The sequence below is a fragment of the Ammospiza nelsoni genome, chromosome 27, assembly GCF_027579445.1.
Source record: "Ammospiza nelsoni isolate bAmmNel1 chromosome 27, bAmmNel1.pri, whole genome shotgun sequence".
Classification (NCBI taxonomy): domain Eukaryota; kingdom Metazoa; phylum Chordata; class Aves; order Passeriformes; family Passerellidae; genus Ammospiza; species Ammospiza nelsoni.
Window position 1 is genome coordinate 6,680,302 of NC_080659.1, and position 18,296 is coordinate 6,698,597.

The 18,296-nt window shown below is 48.6% G+C and overlaps 1 long non-coding RNA gene across 2 annotated transcripts; it reads left to right on the forward strand.

Moving 5' to 3' along the window:
- The first annotated feature begins 411 nt into the window (after positions 1-411).
- On the forward strand, positions 412-4,944 carry LOC132084644 (uncharacterized). Of its 2 annotated transcripts, none has more exons than XR_009420088.1 (5): positions 412-1,570; positions 2,195-2,258; positions 2,956-3,031; positions 3,149-3,916; positions 4,511-4,944. It is a non-coding gene; the product is annotated as an uncharacterized LOC132084644 (long non-coding RNA). The 2 variants fall into 2 exon arrangements; XR_009420087.1 differs by having other exon boundaries at positions 3,799-3,916.
- Positions 4,945-18,296: the final 13,352 nt, after the last annotated feature.

An 18,296-nucleotide genomic window follows, 5' to 3' on the forward strand; every position in this document is an offset into this window, starting at 1 on the left:
GCCCCGGTGGTATTTTCTGTGACGTTTCAAGTGTACCCGACACATGCTGTGGTCTCAGCGGCGCCGCGGGCGGGCGTATTTCGGCGGGTTTGTGACAGGCATGTGGGGAAACGCCTCGCTGTGCCGGGGTCCTCTGACAGCCGCTTTCCCGCCCTGAGGGAGCCGAGCCGGGCCGAATAGTTCCGAAGAGCCGAAGAGCCGAGTGTGGGCGAAAACAGCCGAGTTTCCCCGAAGAGCCGAGTGTAGCCGAAAACAGCCGAGTTTCACCGAAGAGCCGAGTGTGACCGAAAATAGCCGAGTTTCACCGAAGAGCCGAGTGTGGCCGAAAACAGCCGAGTTTCACCGAAGAGCCGAGTGTGACCGAAAATAGCCGAGTTTCACCGAAGAGCCGAGTGTGGCCGAACACAGCCGACTTGAGACGAAGAGCCGAGTGTAGCCGAACACAGCCGACTTGAGACGAAGAGCCGATGATAGCCGAGTGTAACCGATAGCCGACTGTAGCCGACATTGGCCGCATTTAGACAAAGAGCCGAATATGACCGACTTTAGCCCAACCGGGCCGAGTTCAGCCGAAGAGCCGGAAAAGCCGAATTTAGACGAAAAGCCGAACCGAAACGATTTTAGACCTAAGCCGAACCAAGCCTAATTTAGCCGAGTTTATTTAAACAGAACCGAACGACGCCGCAGCACTCTGCCTGCAGAGCGCCGGTGCAGACGGCAGGGGGCGGTGTATAAAGCGAGTATAAAATATCAACTGTATATAAGAAGGAATAAAAAGCTCTGTGTCATGTGCAGCAGTAGAAAATTTCAGGCTCCCAGGGAATAAATAGTTTTCTTTCAATCATTATAGTTTTGGGGTTTTTTTTACTCCCAGGTAGCCTGAAAGTTACTACTGCTGCTTTTTGATTCTAAAGCTAGGAAGGAAAACCAAGATTACAAATACAAGAAAAAGAAAGGGAAAGGGAAGGGGAAAAAAAGGAAAGGAAAGGAAAGAAAGCAGGAGAGCAGAAGGGAAGGGAAGGGAAAGGGGTGAAAAACAGCGTTAAAAAAAGAAAAAGAGTTGGAGGGGAAAAGAGAGGGCATTCGGGAGGAGCGGTCCTGCCTCAGGTCCTTCCCCGCCCTGGGGCGAAGGACCCGTTTGATGCCCGGGAGGGACTGCAGCTCCCGGTGGCGGGGGACGGAGCCGTGGCTGTCAGCCCGAGACTCCAACTCCCGGCAGGCCCTGCTGCCGGCGCGGCGTGTGACGCAACGGCTATCGCGGCACATGAGTGGCTACCAGCCCGAGACTCCAACTCCCGGCAGGCCCTGCTGCCGGCGCGACGTGTGCCGCAACGGCCGACGCTGCCCGGCATTTTTCTCTAAATCGGCAGTAAATACAGCTGAGTAAAATTAGCTTGGTTTTCTTCCTTCTTTTTTAACTGAATTGTTTTTATTAAAAATCCTATTTGAATATGTAGAAAAAGTGGGGATGTCCTGTACTATATCCTAGCTTTTCTTGTTTATAGGGTGCTCAGAAAACATGCGTCCCTTAGAGTCCCTCAGAAAGGTTCTCAGTGCGATCTCTACCAAGGTATGTATTTACTAATAAGTGATCCCTTTAGATATTTGCCTGTGTACCTTTTCCTGTAATTCAGAGCTTGCGTTCTGTGGGTTTTATGATAAACCTGTAAAATATGTAAGAATGCTTTTGCAAGTCTGAATCGTTGAAGGCAGCAGTAAGTGGATTTAGAGCCTGTTCTTGACCAGACAACGGGAAAAAGTGTGACTTTGATGCTGAACTTGTTTTTTTCATTTTTCATTTGACTTGTCTGGAATGATTTAGGAATAGAGAGAGCTAGAAAAAGAGAGAAATAGAATTGATTATGGAGCACTCCTCAAATGCTCACCACGATTCAGTGTAGAGCCGAAGTGAAGGGTGATGGAACAGAGCTCTGTGCTTCAGAAGGAAATAAATTTAAACCTGACCTCCGCACAGAGTCTCACTAACTTCTTTTGTTTTAAAATACAAAATATTATTAGGAAGTGTTGGAAGTTAGTGTTTTGGGAAAGAAACGGCAGTTCCACAGAACATTCCATTTAACAGAGGCTCTGGGAACGATTCATGTTGTAACTGCTGTCACTGCAATCAGTTGGTGGTTCAGCCTTGAAATGTGCACTTGCCCTTCTATAAAGCACTGTTTTGTTTGCCTTTCAGTGCTATGAGTCTTGATAAATTGGAGAAGAGCCCAAGAGAAATTTTTCATCCCTTGATATAAAAGGTAGGAAGTGACTTTTTTTGGTTTGGTTCTTTTTCTTTATTATTTCCTGGAAATAAAAGTAATTAAGTATAGGTACTACTGGTTTGTTTCTTCCAGTAGCAGATGATAACAATAGCAGTAGTAATAGTAAAAATAATAATAGAAATAATAATAATAGCAATGTAATACTACTTAAACTGTCTTTATCCATTGAACTGGCCATTTCAAATCAAAACTTCTAAACACAAATCAAACCATCATCCTCGTAGAATCTTTCACAGCAGTGGGCTATAGATCCTGGTTTTGTTGACAGGATTTATTGGTTCTGGAATAGCAAGAGGGAAGTACAAGCCTAACTACTTCTAGCTCACAGACCCATCCAGTGAATACTGCTTTGTGTTTTGGTGGGCTTGTGATGACTTTGAAATCAATTGCTCATTCCAGTAAAAAAAATTAATGTTTTTTTGAACCTGACAGCAGAAATAACTTTAGGCACCAACTTAATAATAACAGATCACCAATTTAAGTTCATAATTTTATGCTGTACTATCAAAGTTTAAAGGTAAATTTTTACTTATTAGGAGATGGTATAAAGTGTATGTTCCAATGTGTTGGATGTATGCAAAGGTACATACGTACCCGAAAGTCCTTAGAGGAAACAAATTTTTACGTCTGCTGTTTGATTGTTTATCATACAATATTTGGTTTCATTTCCCAGGGATCGGTGAATTTTAACTTTGGAGTCCTCTGTGCTAAGGATGCTCAGCCTACAGATGATGAAATGTTCAGTAATGGTGAGTTTTTCACCTTCTCTTTAATTGCTATGCTGATCTGAATAAGAAAAAAACAAAAGCAAGAGAAAAAAAAAGGATGGTTTATTATTTTTTACGCTGTTATGTTTGTTTCCTCAGTATTTGCTGCAGCTCTGCGAACCCAAGCTTTGGGTTCCTTCTGTCCCACTGGGAGTTGCCCAGTTTGGTTGCATCTGGTGAAATTCACCCTGAGACCTTACAGAGCTAGCTCAAACTACGTGAGAGCCATTTGCAGTTCTCTCCAGACACCTGGAGAATGGGTGATGTTTCTGAGGGTCTGGCAAGTATACTTGTATCAAAACTCAGTCTGTGAAATTTCTGGGGAAAACCCTTCTGTGTCCTGAAGGGTTCAAACTCTGGTGAGGATCCAGTTATCAGGTGCTCACCTGGATGGTTCCAGCTCTTAAAGTGAACACTTGTACTCTTACCCTGTAGTTTACATCTATTGTATTTTTGTTATTTTGCAAGATTTTACGGCTTTGCAAAATATTGTGCGTTTCACTCTTTGGAACCTCTCAGATGGTTCTTTGGTGCAGCACCACCTCATGGGACACTTGGCTGCCGTCCTGAAGGGGTTGGTCGCTAGAATTGTAAATCCTGGAGAGTTTGTAAGTCTTCTGTCCCCAGGGAGGTACCATGCTTTGTTTACTTTTGTTCTGTTTGTTAGGCGCTGCTTCTCATTGGAAGTATGAATTTCAAACTACCCTGTTCTTATTTTAACTGTTTTCCTGGTTCTCTCCCTACGGCAGGGAAAGACTCTCGTATCCTTGTCGTCGGGCTCGGTGCTGTCCAAGAAGATGCAGAGACTAAAAAAATCATAAGAAGCAAAATATGACTGCAGGGAAAACAAGCTGGAGAGAACAAAAGGTGATATTGTTATCCTTACCCTGTATTAGAAACATCCGCTGTGCTTTGATGCTGGCAGCTGCCAGGGGCTTGTTAGCTCTTTGTAGGCAGGTGTAGGTGTTCACTTGTAGGTTTTTTCTCTGGACAAGTCAATTCAAACTTTGCTAAGCTTATATTTGCAAATTACTCTCTAGCACAGTCCAGCATGACATTTTTGAATGTTGTAAAAATACCATGTTACTTGGAAATTGCTAATGATGAGAAGCTTTAGGGAAAAATAAGATGTCAGGGTTGGGAGATGTGAGAAGAATTTTGAGGGGATGTTAGACTGAAATAAAGCACACTTGAAGCTGGACTGGCACGCTGGCAGATCCCCTATTAAACAGTAGCGCTGAGATTAGCCTGGGGGTTGCCCATTGTTTCTGTAGAAATAAATGTTTTCTGGTCTTCAGAGGTAAGCTGCTTTGAAAAGCTGGAAGGCACAGCATAGTGACAATCCGTGTGCTTCGCATTAAAAATAGATTTCAGAAGGGTCCTAGGCTTTTGTCTTTTCCTAGAAGTCGATGTAATCCTATTGAGGAGTTTTTAATTCTGTGCTGCCATGTCATCGATCAGGGCCCTGTCGTACTAATCATCATACAGATGCAAAACAAAAAATCAGACCCTGTCCCGACCACTTAGAGCCCAGAACACGATTTCCTCAGGCTGCCATTTGTGTGCCATCGGTACTCACCATGGAAGCGAGCTGGGGATTGTTGCACCCGTTGGGAACAAACCGCTTCTCGTCACACAGAAATGGAATTGGGACGACGCCTCAGCCAGCCTCTCTCTCCTGAATCTGCAGCAGAGCAGTTCCAGTCCATGCGGGCAATCCAGTTCCTGACGATCTGAGCGCACGGAGCAGCGCTCAGCTGCTGTGGGGGGCTCAGGGAGGGCAGAGTGTGCATTGTCATCTTCCTGAACCTACAGACGCGAATCAAAGTGAGAAGCCACAGGGTGGAAATCAGTCGCATATATGCTAAATAAAACTTGCAGGTTTTTTTTAAGAATTGTTTTTGCTTGTTCTTTGTTGTGCTTCTGTGCTTAGAAAACCTCCCTTTACAATCAGTTCAATTCATCAATTGAACCTTTGTTTGCAGACTCTCACTGAGCAGAATTTGTTGCAGACTCAGTGCACGCTGTGCAGGCCTCCCGGGAGTGTGAGGAGCTCACGTGTGCTACTTTTTGCTTTAGGACGCTCTGAGGTATTTATTCCTTTTGGGATACATGATGAGAATTCCCAAGAGAGGTAGTTATAAGGTATGACATCGGGAAAAAGCCTGTGTGGTTGGAATGTTGTTGCTGTCAAAAGTTAATTTTTTCTTAGCCAGTAGTTAGCTTTTTGCTTTATTTTTGTGGTATCAATATTTCATTGTTTAAAAAATTCCTTCAAAATAACTTCAGTGGTCGCCCACCAGTACCTTGTTCAGATTTGCCTATTTGCTTGTAGCTGAAATGTTCACATCTTGTTTATCATTCTATTTAAGAAACTGCTGCCCAGCCAACTAATAACTGAATATCCATCTGTCTAGGACACGGGGAGAGGATTTAGGTAATGTCTTTATTTCCAGAAAAAAGTTCCAGTGTAGTTTCTAAATAGAGGAGAAGGGGGTGAAGACTCGGGGCTCTGATGCCGTTGGGGCACCCCAAGGTCCCCAGGAGAGGGGGCCCCACTGCGGTGCAGGAGCAGGTGTGTTCTCATGTAATATTGAACAAATTATAAATATAAATATGAAAATTATAAACATGAAAATATTTTTAAAATACTTAAATAAAGCGGGTTTTCTTTATTGGTCAATAGGCAGTGTTTTGATTGTAAAAATTATAAATGCAAATAATATAAAGGTAGAAATCTAAGTTTAGAAATATATAATAAATACATACAGATAAATATAAAAATTTAAAATATCAGAAAAAATTAGTTGTAGCAGTAGATATTATACATAATTTAAATAATGATTTAAATCTATTTTAAAATTTTATATATATATCATTATTAATGTAATACATCCAAAGAAACGATAAATTAAAATATGAATGTATAATTATACAAAGTATAAATAAAAAATATTTCAGTATCCTTTAAAGGAAGGGTTTTTTTATTTATTTGGTTAGAGACGGGGTTTTTATTTGGAATAATGGAAGTATTATAGAAGTATAAAATTAAATATAGAAATATACAGTCAATATAGAAAGATATTTGTAAAAACACGAGCGAACGACGCCTCCTTCGGCCGAACCAAGGCGAGACCGGCGGAACCTGACGGCCTCGAGCGAACCGAGGCCAGGCTTGCGAGGCTGCCTGAACGGAGCCGAGCTCAGCCGAACCGAGCCCGCTGCTCTCGTGCGCGCTAATTAGCGCGAGTGCGGTCACTGCCCAATGAGCTCCTGTGCCACGCCGCGCTCCCGATCGTGTCCGTGCGATGGCCGGGCCGCCCGCGGGACGCGGCAGCAGGAGAGCCCCGAGCCGGGCGAGTTTAACGTGAGGCGGCGCCGCTTGCCCGCCGTCAGGGAGCCGAGCCGAGGCGAGCTCAGCCGAACGCGGAGAGAGCGGCTCCGAGTTGGGCCGAAGCGAGCCGAGCCGCGCCGAGCGCAGAGAGCGGCTCCGAGTTCGGCCGAAGAGAGCCGAGGCGCGCCGAGCGCACTGATCGGCTCCGAGTTCGGCCGAGGCGAGCCGGGCCGCGCAGAGAGTGGCTCCGAGTTCGGCCGAAGCGAGCCGAGCCGCGCCGAGCGCAGAGAGCGGCTCCGAGTTCGGCCGAAGCGAGCCGAGGCGCGCCGGGCGCACAGAGAGGCTCCGAGTTCGGCCGAAGCGAGCCGAGCCGCGCCGGGCGCAGAGAGCGGCTCCGAGTTCGGCCGAAGCGAGCCGAGCCGCGCCGGGCGCACTGATCGGCTCCGAGTTCGGCCGAAGCGAGCCGAGCCGCGCCGAGGGCAGAGAGCGGCTCCGAGTTCGGCCGAAGCGAGCCGAGGCGCGCCGGGCGCACAGAGAGGCTCCGAGTTCGGCCGAAGCGAGCCGAGCCGCGCCGAGGGCAGAGAGCGGCTCCGAGTTCGGCCGAAGCGAGCCGAGGCGCGCCGGGCGCACAGAGAGGCTCCGAGTTCGGCCGAAGCGAGCCGAGGCGCGCCGGGCGCAGAGAGCGGCTCCGAGTTCGGCCGAAGCGAGCCGAGGCGCGCCGAGCGCAGAGAGCGGCTCCGAGTTCGGCCGAAGCGAGGCGATCCGTGCCGAGGGGTCGAGTCCAGCCGAATGCAGATGACAATGGCCGAGTTTAGCCGATTACAGCCGCATTTAGCCGAGCAGCTGTTAGCCTTGCACGCTTGAGGTGAGCGTGCATCGTTGCCGGCCTGGGATTGAGTGAAATGCACTAAGGAAACCAGCTCTGGGGAGGGAGGCAGGGAAATCCTCTCTTAACGTTTACCAATTCGTCCGTCAAACTCATCACGGCAGGACAGAGTGAAGACTGAAAGTGTAAGAAGATGTGGAGGGAAACAGAGAATCTGGCAGGAGCATCGAACGCACAAGTGCACGAATTTTGCTTTTTGCTTGGATGTAAACTCAGAAGTTGTAAGGAATTTGGGAAGGAGAAGGGACATTTCAGAAGGAGAAGAAGTTGTTGTTGGAGTCCTGGCAAAAGCTTTAAAAAAAAAAAAAAAAGTGGTTTCTTTTTTCTTCACTATTATATTCTTTGGTGGTATATGGTGTGCTGTTTTATTTCTTGGTGTTATTAGCTCTGTGTAAATTGTTTATTGAGTCAAGCTAACTTTGCTTGGGTTGTTTTGTATTTGAGGTAGGATCAATTTCAAGAGGTTTCTTTCACAGACTTCTGATAGGTATTACTGGGATTTTGGTTTTGTTTACTGTATGCATAAACATAGAGATTTGGTAGGGCCAGCTGGGCTGCTGGAGTTTTGGGTGTGAATTTATTAGATGGCTTTTGTTAAACACAGAATAATTATGTAAGGTAACAGCAAATTACCCAATTACCCAATTGATCTAGCTATGTAACCTTACCACAAAGTTTTATATCTTGCCAGTTTTCTGTTCTTCTGCTCCAAGTAGTTGTTGCAAAAAAAGAAAGCACTGTTCCTTTTCTGAAAAGTTTTCTTCTATAACAAGCCCTTTACTGCCCTTGAATGTGAGTCAGAGGAGCCAAACAGCTGCAGCTGCTCTGAGGGCTTGGTGGGATTCGCCCCCTCCCTTTTCCTGGGTGCCATGGGAACGAGAGGCGGGCACAATCAGGGGTATATTAACCCCAGCCGTGGCTGAGGGGCTTCATTCCCTCTCTGGGATGTGCTGGGTTAAGAGCTCTCCTCATTTCAGTGAAGAGGCTTTTTCAGCCCGTCTCAGCATCTTTTCAGCAGGTGTTTCTGGGCATCTAAAGCACAGAGGCTTGGAAGATTCTGTGAAGAAAACAGCATGGAATACAGGGAGTATTTAGGTTTGTGATTTTGGGTTTTGTGTTTAGGAGTGGTAAGGTGCTTTTGTAATTTTTAGTTTTGCTCTGGTTGTTTTTTTGGTTGGATTTCTTTTGGTGGAATTTTTGTTTTTTTTTGGTTTTCATTTTGGGGTTTTTAGTTGGTTTTTGTGGGGGTTTTGGATTTTTTGATGTTTTCTGTGGTTTTTTTGTTTCTGTGGGGAGTTAGGTGTTTTGGGATTTATTGTTTGTGTGGGTTTTGTTTGTTTGGTTTTTTTCTTTGTTTGTTTTTGGGATTGGTTTTGTTGGGTTTTTTTTGTTTTGTTTTGTTTTTTTTTAATTGAGGAGTGCAACTCCCTGAAATTCCAAGCTGTGTCAAGCACAACATTTTATTCAGCAGATTGATCATGTCACAAGAGGGATCCGCCCAAGGTCCAAGATGATGTTTGAGATTGAGGCTTCAGGTGAGTTGAGGATTGTGATTGGGAGAGGGAGGGTGAGCAGTTAGGAGTTCTTGGGAGGGAGTTTGCAGGCAGCAGGGTGAGAAAGGGTCTTTATTTGTTTATTTGAGGCCTCCCCCACACAAGGCTTCTCAGAAGCCTAGCAGAGGCATTCCCATGTCTTACAGCACACAAGGTCATCCACTGCACTCAGGGGAATGCCATTTAACTTTGCCTTTCTCTAACCCAGGTGCCACTCCTAATGAAGGCCTTGGAATCATGATGAAGCTGGAGCCTGAAGGAGCCAGGCACACTCAGGAGAGGGCAAGTAGCTGCCTTGGTGGGATTTGGCCCACATAACTCTGGACTCATACTTTGGTTTTGGTTTTCTTTATTGCAGCTCACCGAGAGGCTCACAGGCCATCACGAGGCCCTCCGAGGCAGACTCATTTCAGGTGCAGCGTGGATTCCCATCACCGATCATCCAAAAGATAAGTCGAGGGCCTTGGCCTGGAGATGAGAGAATAGTGGGTTGGGAGTTCTTGGGGCAGATTTGAAAATTGGCAGCCGGAAAAGCAATCTTCTCCAAGGGCCTCTTAGGACAGCTAAAGGGAGAGGCTCTCCTTTTGATGGCAGCTTTCAGGCGGGCAGTGCAGAACAGCTCCGGTCTGTGTTGTGTTGTCCAGTGTTCTGTGTTCCCTAGTGTGTCTTTGGGGTCCCTTTTGCCTTCTCCCCTCGAGACCCTCACCACAAGCATGATGTGTCGTGTTTCATGTCCCCCCTGTTTGCCACGTTCTGTGTCACGGATGTGTGCACACATTTTTTGCCGGAGCTGTTCTTCCCTGCCGCATGGCCTGCTGCAGTAGGAGAAACCGTGGGGCGTTGGAATTTGTAATGCTGGCTGTACTTGGGCTCTAGATGCTATTCCTAGATTGACATAAGGTGTTTGCACCTTTTGAGTTATCCTGGTGGTGTTTGGCATATGTTGTAACTTTCTTTCAGGTGCAGACGCATTCCATGTGTGGCAGGGGGTCAGAGTTAGGAGGTGTCGGGCCTTCTTAGGAGTGCGGTGAGTAGCTGAGTGGTGGGGTTTTGGCCGATGCGGTGCCAAGATCAGGGACTGATGTTTGGTTCTCTTTACTCTAGCTGTCTCAGAGACACCAGCCCAGTGCCAGCAGGACCTTCCCAGTTGACGAGGTGGCCTTTCTTTGCACCTGACAGGGACCAGCATCCCCAGATGTCTGAGAGATAAGTAGAGGGCTGTGACCCACAGAGGGGATGAAAGCAGGGTGCTGGTTTGGGAATTCCTGGGAGGGGGTTTTGAGTCCAGTTTTGGGGGGGGGGGGGGGTGTGGTGTGTTCATGAAGTGGCCCCTTAGGCCCCATAAAAGCCAAGTCTCACTTTTGATTGCAGTGCTGAGGTGTGCAGCAGGGCAGAGCAGTCCCGGTGTGCATCGTGTCACTTCTCTATTGTGCATTATGTGTTGTTTGCGTATGCCATATCTTTCACTTAGGGGGGCCTGTGAGAAACCCTGGCATCAGTGTTAGCCTCTGTGATCTCTGCACTCCTTGGCCTGGCGCCCAGGCCACAGAACTTTTGACTAGGGAGCTCAGACAAGCATCAGACTCTCTTCTCTCTTTGGAAGCATCCAGTCAGACGTCTTTTCAGGTCTTGTTCTGAGCTGTATGGACAGCTGTGCCCCACCTGGATCCATTATGGTGGATTAGGACTTGTAATATTACGAGGTTAGGTAGAGGATTTTGACTGTAGGATTCCTAGGCATCAGTCTTTGCTGTTCTTGGAATAAATCATTCAGTAATCATCTTCTTCCTCCAGGGTTCTCTGAGCCTCATCAGCTCACCATCGGTCTCAGCTCACTCATCTCCTTTTGCATTCTCTCAGTCCTTGCAGCCGTTTTCCTTGCCAAGAGATTTCTGTTCCTGTTGTGTCCCCGTTGTCTGTCCTATCCTGTGTCATGGCTCTCAGCACACATTTGTGCCCGAGCTGCTCTGCCGTGCTGCACAGCCTGGTGCGATAGGAGAAGTCCCAGGGACTTGGAGTTTGTAATGTGGGGTGTAGTTGGACTCTAGATGGGATTTGTAGATGGGCACATCATATCTGGAGCTCATCAGTTATCCTGCCACAGTGTGACTCTTGTCCTAACTTTTTTTTCAGGTTCAGATGGATTAAATGTGTGCCAGAGGGCCCCATGCCAGGTGTGGGGATTCTCCTGAGTAGGTGAGGCCCCATTTGCCTCTGCAGCAGACTCTGTTACACCTCTCAACTGACTCTGTTACACTGCTGTTCTTTGTCTTTCTTTTAGGAAGTAAATCTGGATGCCAGCAGTCAACGTGAGCAGTGGAGAGAATTGGTTGTTATTGCTCAGCTCTCAAGCACAACAATTTCGCAGCAGATTCATCGTGTCACAAGAGGGATCTGCCCAGTGTCAAGGATGATGTTTGAGATTGAGGCTTCAGGTGAGTTGAGGATGGTTACTGGGAGAGGGAGGGTGAGCAGGCATCCAGTTAGGAGTTCTTGAGAGGGGGTTTGCAGGCAGCAGGGTGAGAAAGGGTCTTTATTTGTTTATTTGAGAGCCCCTCCCAAGGTGTCTCAGAAGCCTAGCAGAGGCATTCCCATGGCTTACAGCATACAAGGTGATCCACTGCACTCAGAGGAATGCCATTTAACTTTGTCTTTCTGTAACCCAGGTGCCACTGCTAATAAAGGCCACAGCCTTGGAATCAGGATGAAGCTGGAGCCTGAAGGAGCCAGGCACACTCAGGAGAGGGCAAGTAGCTGACTTGCAGGGATTTGGCCCACATAACTCTGGACTCACTCTTTGATTTTGGTTTTCTTGATTGCAGCTGACCGAGAGGCTCACAGGCCATCACAGAGCCCTCCAAGGCAGACTCATTTCAGGTGCAGCGTGGATTCCCCTCACCGATCATCCAAAAGATAAGTCGGGGGCCACGGCCTGGAGATGGTGGAGTAGCAGGTTGGGAGTTCTTGGGACAGATTCAAAAATGAGCAGAGGGGAAAGCAATCTTCTCCAAAGGCCTCTTAGGACAGCTAAAGGGAGAGGCTCTACTTTTGATGGCAGCTTTCAGGCGGGCAGTGCAGAACAGCTCCGGTCTGTATCCTGTTGTCCGGTGTGCTGTGTTCCCTAGTGTGTCTTTGGGGTCCCTTTTGCCTTCTCCCCTCGAGACCCTCACCACAAGCATGATGTGTCGTGTTTCATGTCCCCCTGTTTGTCACTTTCTGTGTCACGGGTGTGTGCACAGATTTGTGCCAGAGCTGTTCTTCCCTGCCGCATGGCCTGCTGCAATAAGACGAACCATAGGGAGGGGGAATTTGTAATGCTGGCTGTACTTGGGCTCTAGATGCTGTTCCTAGATTGACATAAGGTGTTTGCAGCTTGTGAGTAACCCTGGTGGTGTTTGACATATGTTCTAACTTTCTTTCAGGTGCAGATGCATTCCACGTGTGGCAGAGGGTCAGGGTTAGGAGGTGCCGGGCCTTCTTAGGAGCGCGGTGAGTAGCAGAGCGGTGGGGTTTTGGCCAATGCGGTGCCAAGATCAGGCCCTGATGTTTGGTTCTCTTTAATCTAGCTGTCTGAGAGACACCAGCCCGGTGCCAGCAGGACCTTCCCAGCTGACGAGGTGGCCTTTCTTTGCACCTGACACAGACTGGCATCCCCAGATGTCTGAGAGATAAGTAGAGGGCTGCGACCCACAGTGGGGATGAAGTCATGGTGCTTGTTTGGGAATTCCTGGGAGGGGTTTTTGAGTCCAGTTTGGAGCGGGGGGTGTTCATTAAACGGCTCGTTAGGCCCCATGAAAGCCAAGTCTCACTTTTGATCACAGTGCTGAGGTGTGCAGGGCAGAGCAGTCCCCGTGTGTCTCGTGTCACTTGTCTGTTGTGCATTGTGTGTTGTTTGTGTATCCCATGTCTTTTACCTTTGGAGGGCCCTGTCAGTACCCCTGGCATCATTGTTAGCATCTCTGATCTCTGCATTCCCTGGCCTGGCACCCAGGCCATATATGAGTTTCTGATACCTGTCTGAGCTCCCCAGTCAAAAGTTACCTCTTTAGAAGCATCCAGTCAGATTTCTTGTCAGGTCTAGTTCTGAGCTTTATGGACAGCTATGCCCCACCTGGATCCATTGTGGTGGATTAGGACTTGTAATAATATGAGGTTAGGTACAGCATTCTGACCGTAGGATTCCTAGGCATCCATCTTTGCTGTTCTTGGAATTAATCGTTCAGTTATCATCTTCGTCCCCCAGGGTTTTCTGAGCCTCATCAGCTCACCATCGGTCTCAGCTCACTCATGTCCTTTTGCATTCTCTCAGTCCTTGCAGCCATTTTCCTTGCCAAGAGATTTCTTTTCCTGTTGTGTCCCCTGTTGTTGTCTGTCCTGTCTGTCCTGTGTCACGGGTGTCAGCACACATTTGGGATGGGGCTGCTCTGCCGTGCTGCACAGCCTGGTGCGATAGGAGAAGTCTTGGAGACTTGGAATGTGTAATGTGGGGTGTAGTTGGACACTAGATGGGATCTGTGGATGGGCACAGGGCATCTGGAGCTCATCAGTTATCCTACAAGAGTGTGACTCTTGTCCTAACTTTTTTTTCAGATTCAGATGGATTAAATGTGTGCCAGAGGGCCCCATCCCGGGTGAGGGGATTGCCCCGAGCAGGTGAGGCCCCATTTGTCTCTGAAGCAGAAGTGTGTATGGTGAGTGTGTTACAGCTCTGTTCTTTGTCTTTCTTTTCAGGAAGTCAATCTGGATGCCAGCAGTCAAGGTGAGCAGTGGAGAGAATTGGCTGTTATTGCTCAGCTCTCAAGCACAACAATTTTTCAGCAGATTCATCGTGTCACAAGAGGGATTTGCCCAGTGTCAAGGATGATGTTTGAGATTGAGGCTTCAGGTGAGTTGAGGATGGTGCCTGGGCGAGGGAGGGTGATCAGGTATCCAGTTTAGGATTTCTTGGGAGCGGGTTTGCAAGCAGCAGGGTGAGAAAGGGTGTTTATTTGAGGGCCCCCCCACACAAAGCTGTTCAGAAGCCTAGCAGAGGCATTCCCATGGCTTACAGCATACAAGGTGATCCACTGCACTCAGAGGAATGCCATTTAACTTTGTCTTTCTGTAACCCAGGTGCCACTCCTAATGAAGGCCACAGCCTTGGAATCAGGATGAAGTTGGAGCCTGAAGGAGCCAGGCACACTCAGGAGAGGGCAAGTAGCTGACTTGCAGGGATTTGGCCCACATAACTCTGGACTCATACTTTGGTTTTGGTTTTCTTGATTGCAGCTGACCGAGAGGCTCACAGGCCATCACAGAGCCCTCCAAGGCAGACTCATTTCAGGTGCAGCGTGGATTCCCCTCACCGATCATCCAAAAGATAAGTCGGGGGCCACGGCCTGGAGATGGTGGAGTAGCAGGTTGGGAGTTCTTGGGACAGATTCAAAAATGAGCAGAGGGGAAAGCAATCTTCTCCAAAGGCCTCTTAGGACAGCTAAAGGGAGAGGCTCTACTTTTGATGGCAGCTTTCAGGCGGGCAATGCAGAACAGCTCCGGTCTGTGTCGTGTTGTCCGGTGTGCCGTGCTCCCTGGTGTGTCTTTGGGGTCCCTTTTGCCTTTTCCCCTCGAGGCCCTCACCACAAGCATGATGTGTCGTGTTTCATGTCCCCCCTGTTTGTCACTTTCTGTGTCACGGGTGTGTGCACACATTTTTTGCCGGAGCTGTTCTGCCCTGCCGCATGGCCTGCTGCAATAGGACAAGCCTTGGGGAGTTGTAATTTGTAATGTTGGCTGTACTTGGGCTCTAGATGCTGTTCCTAGATTGACATAAGGTGTTTGCAGCTTGTGAGTAACCCTGGTGGTGTTTGACATATGTTCTAACTTTCTTTCAGGTGCAGATGCATTCCACGTGTGGCAGAGGGTCAGGGTTAGGAGGTGCCGGGCCTTCTTAGGAGCGCGGTGAGTAGCAGAGCGGTGGGGTTTTGGCCAATGCGGTGCCAAGATCAGGCCCTGATGTTTGGTTCTCTTTAATCTAGCTGTCTGAGAGACACCAGCCCGGTGCCAGCAGGACCTTCCCAGCTGACGAGGTGGCCTTTCTTTGCACCTGACACAGACTGGCATCCCCAGATGTCTGAGAGATAAGTAGAGGGCTGCGACCCACAGTGGGGATGAAGTCATGGTGCTTGTTTGGGAATTCCTGGGAGGGGTTTTTGAGTCCAGTTTGGAGCGGGGGGTGTTCATTAAACGGCTCGTTAGGCCCCATGAAAGCCAAGTCTCACTTTTGATCACAGTGCTGAGGTGTGCAGGGCAGAGCAGTCCCCGTGTGTCTCGTGTCACTTGTCTGTTGTGCATTGTGTGTTGTTTGTGTATCCCATGTCTTTTACCTTTGGAGGGCCCTGTCAGTACCCCTGGCATCATTGTTAGCATCTCTGATCTCTGCATTCCCTGGCCTGGCACCCAGGCCATATATGAGTTTCTGATACCTGTCTGAGCTCCCCAGTCAAAAGTTACCTCTTTGGAAGCATCCAGTCAGATTTCTTGTCAGGTCTAGTTCTGAGCTTTATGGACAGCTATGCCCCACCTGGATCCATTGTGGTGGATTAGGACTTGTAATAATATGAGGTTAGGTACAGCATTCTGACCGTAGGATTCCTAGGCATCCATCTTTGCTGTTCTTGGAATTAATCGTTCAGTTATCATCTTCGTCCCCCAGGGTTTTCTGAGCCTCATCAGCTCACCATCGGTCTCAGCTCACTCATCTCCTTTTGCATTCTCTCAGTCCTTGCAGCCGTTTTCCTTGCCAAGAGATTTCTTTTCCTGTTGTGTCCCCTGTTGTTGTCTGTCCTGTCTGTCCTGTGTCACGGGTGTCTGCACACATTTGGGATGGGGCTGCTCTGCCGTGCTGCACAGCCTGGTGCGATAGGAGAAGTCTTGGAGACTTGGAATGTGTAATGTGGGGTGTAGTTGGACACTAGATGGGATCTGTGGATGGGCACAGGGCATCTGGAGCTCATCAGTTATCCTACAAGAGTGTGACTCTTGTCCTAACTTTTTTTTCAGATTCAGATGGATTAAATGTGTGCCAGAGGGCCCCATCCCGGGTGAGGGGATTGCCCCGAGCAGGTGAGGCCCCATTTGTCTCTGAAGCAGAAGTGTGTATGGTGAGTGTGTTACAGCTCTGTTCTTTGTCTTTCTTTTCAGGAAGTCAATCTGGATGCCAGCAGTCAAGGTGAGCAGTGGAGAGAATTGGCTGTTATTGCTCAGCTCTCAAGCACAACAATTTTTCAGCAGATTCATCGTGTCACAAGAGGGATTTGCCCAGTGTCAAGGATGATGTTTGAGATTGAGGCTTCAGGTGAGTTGAGGATGGTGCCTGGGCGAGGGAGGGTGATCAGGTATCCAGTTTAGGATTTCTTGGGAGCGGGTTTGCAAGCAGCAGGGTGAGAAAGGGTGTTTATTTGAGGGCCCCCCCACACAAAGCTGTTCAGAAGCCTAGCAGAGGCATTCCCATGGCTTACAGCATACAAGGTGATCCACTGCACTCAGAGGAATGCCATTTAACTTTGTCTTTCTGTAACCCAGGTGCCACTCCTAATGAAGGCCACAGCCTTGGAATCAGGATGAAGCTGGAGCCTGAAGGAGCCAGGCACACTCAGGAGAGGGCAAGTAGCTGACTTGCAGGGATTTGGCCCACATAACTCTGGACTCATACTTTGGTTTTGGTTTTCTTGATTGCAGCTGACCGAGAGGCTCACAGGCCATCACAGAGCCCTCCAAGGCAGACTCATTTCAGGTGCAGCGTGGATTCCCCTCACCGATCATCCAAAAGATAAGTCGGGGGCCACGGCCTGGAGATGGTGGAGTAGCAGGTTGGGAGTTCTTGGGACAGATTCAAAAATGAGCAGAGGGGAAAGCAATCTTCTCCAAAGGCCTCTTAGGACAGCTAAAGGGAGAGGCTCTACTTTTGATGGCAGCTTTCAGGCGGGCAATGCAGAACAGCTCCGGTCTGTGTCGTGTTGTCCGGTGTGCCGTGCTCCCTGGTGTGTCTTTGGGGTCCCTTTTGCCTTTTCCCCTCGAGGCCCTCACCACAAGCATGATGTGTCGTGTTTCATGTCCCCCCTGTTTGTCACTTTCTGTGTCACGGGTGTGTGCACACATTTTTTGCCGGAGCTGTTCTGCCCTGCCGCATGGCCTGCTGCAATAGGACAAGCCTTGGGGAGTTGTAATTTGTAATGTTGGCTGTACTTGGGCTCTAGATGCTGTTCCTAGATTGACATAAGGTGTTTGCAGCTTGTGAGTAACCCTGGTGGTGTTTGACATATGTTCTAACTTTCTTTCAGGTGCAGATGCATTCCACGTGTGGCAGAGGGTCAGGGTTAGGAGGTGCCGGGCCTTCTTAGGAGCGCGGTGAGTAGCAGAGCGGTGGGGTTTTGGCCAATGCGGTGCCAAGTTCAGGCCCTGATGTTTGGTTCTCTTTAATCTAGCTGTCTGAGAGACACCAGCCCGGTGCCAGCAGGACCTTCCCATCTGATGAGGTGGCCTTTCTTTGCACCTGACAGGGACCAGCATCCCCAGCTGTATGAGAGATAAGTAGAGGGCCGAGACCCACAGAGGGGCTGAAAGCACGGTGCTGGTTTGGGGATTACAGGGAGGGGGTTTTGAGTCCAGTTTGGAGGTGGGGGGGTGTTAATGAAGTGGCCCCTTAGGCCCCATAGAAGCCAAGTCTCACTTTTGATCACAGTGCTGAGGTGTGCAGCAGGGCAGAGCAGTCCCGGTGTGTCTCGTGTCACTTGTCTGTTGTGAATTGTGTGTTGTTTGTGTATCCCATGTCTTTTACCTTAGGGGTGCCTGTCATTAATCTTGGCATCATTGTTAGCATCTGTGATCTCTGCATTCCCTGGCCTGGCACCCAGGCCACAGAACTTTTGACTGGGGAGCTCAGACAGGCGTCAGACTCTCTTCTGTCTTTGGAAGCATCGCATCTGATGTCTTGTCAGGTCTCGGTCTGGGCTGTATGGACAGCTATGCCCCCACCTGGATCCATTTTGGTGGATTAGGATTTGGCGTAATATGAGGTTAGGTAGAGGATTCTGACCGTAGGATTCCTAGGCATCCATCTTTGCAGTTCTTAGAAGAAATCATTCAGTTATCATCTTCTTCCTTCGGGGTTCTCTGAGCCTCATCAGCTCACCATCAGTTTGAACTCGGTCATCTCCTTTTGCATTCTCTCAGTCCTTGCAGCCATTTTCCTTGCCTAGAATTTTCTGTCTGTGTTGTGTCCCCGTTGTCTGTCCTGTCCTGTCCATCCTGTGTCACGGCTGTCAGCACACATTTGTGCCTGAGCTGCTCTGCCCTGCCGCATAGCCTGGTGCAATAGGAGAGGGCCCGGGGATTTGTAATGTGCAGTGTGGGGTGTAGTTGGACTCTAGATGGGATTTGTAGATGGACACAGGATATCTGGAGCTCTTCAGTTCTCATTGAACCGTCTGACTGTTG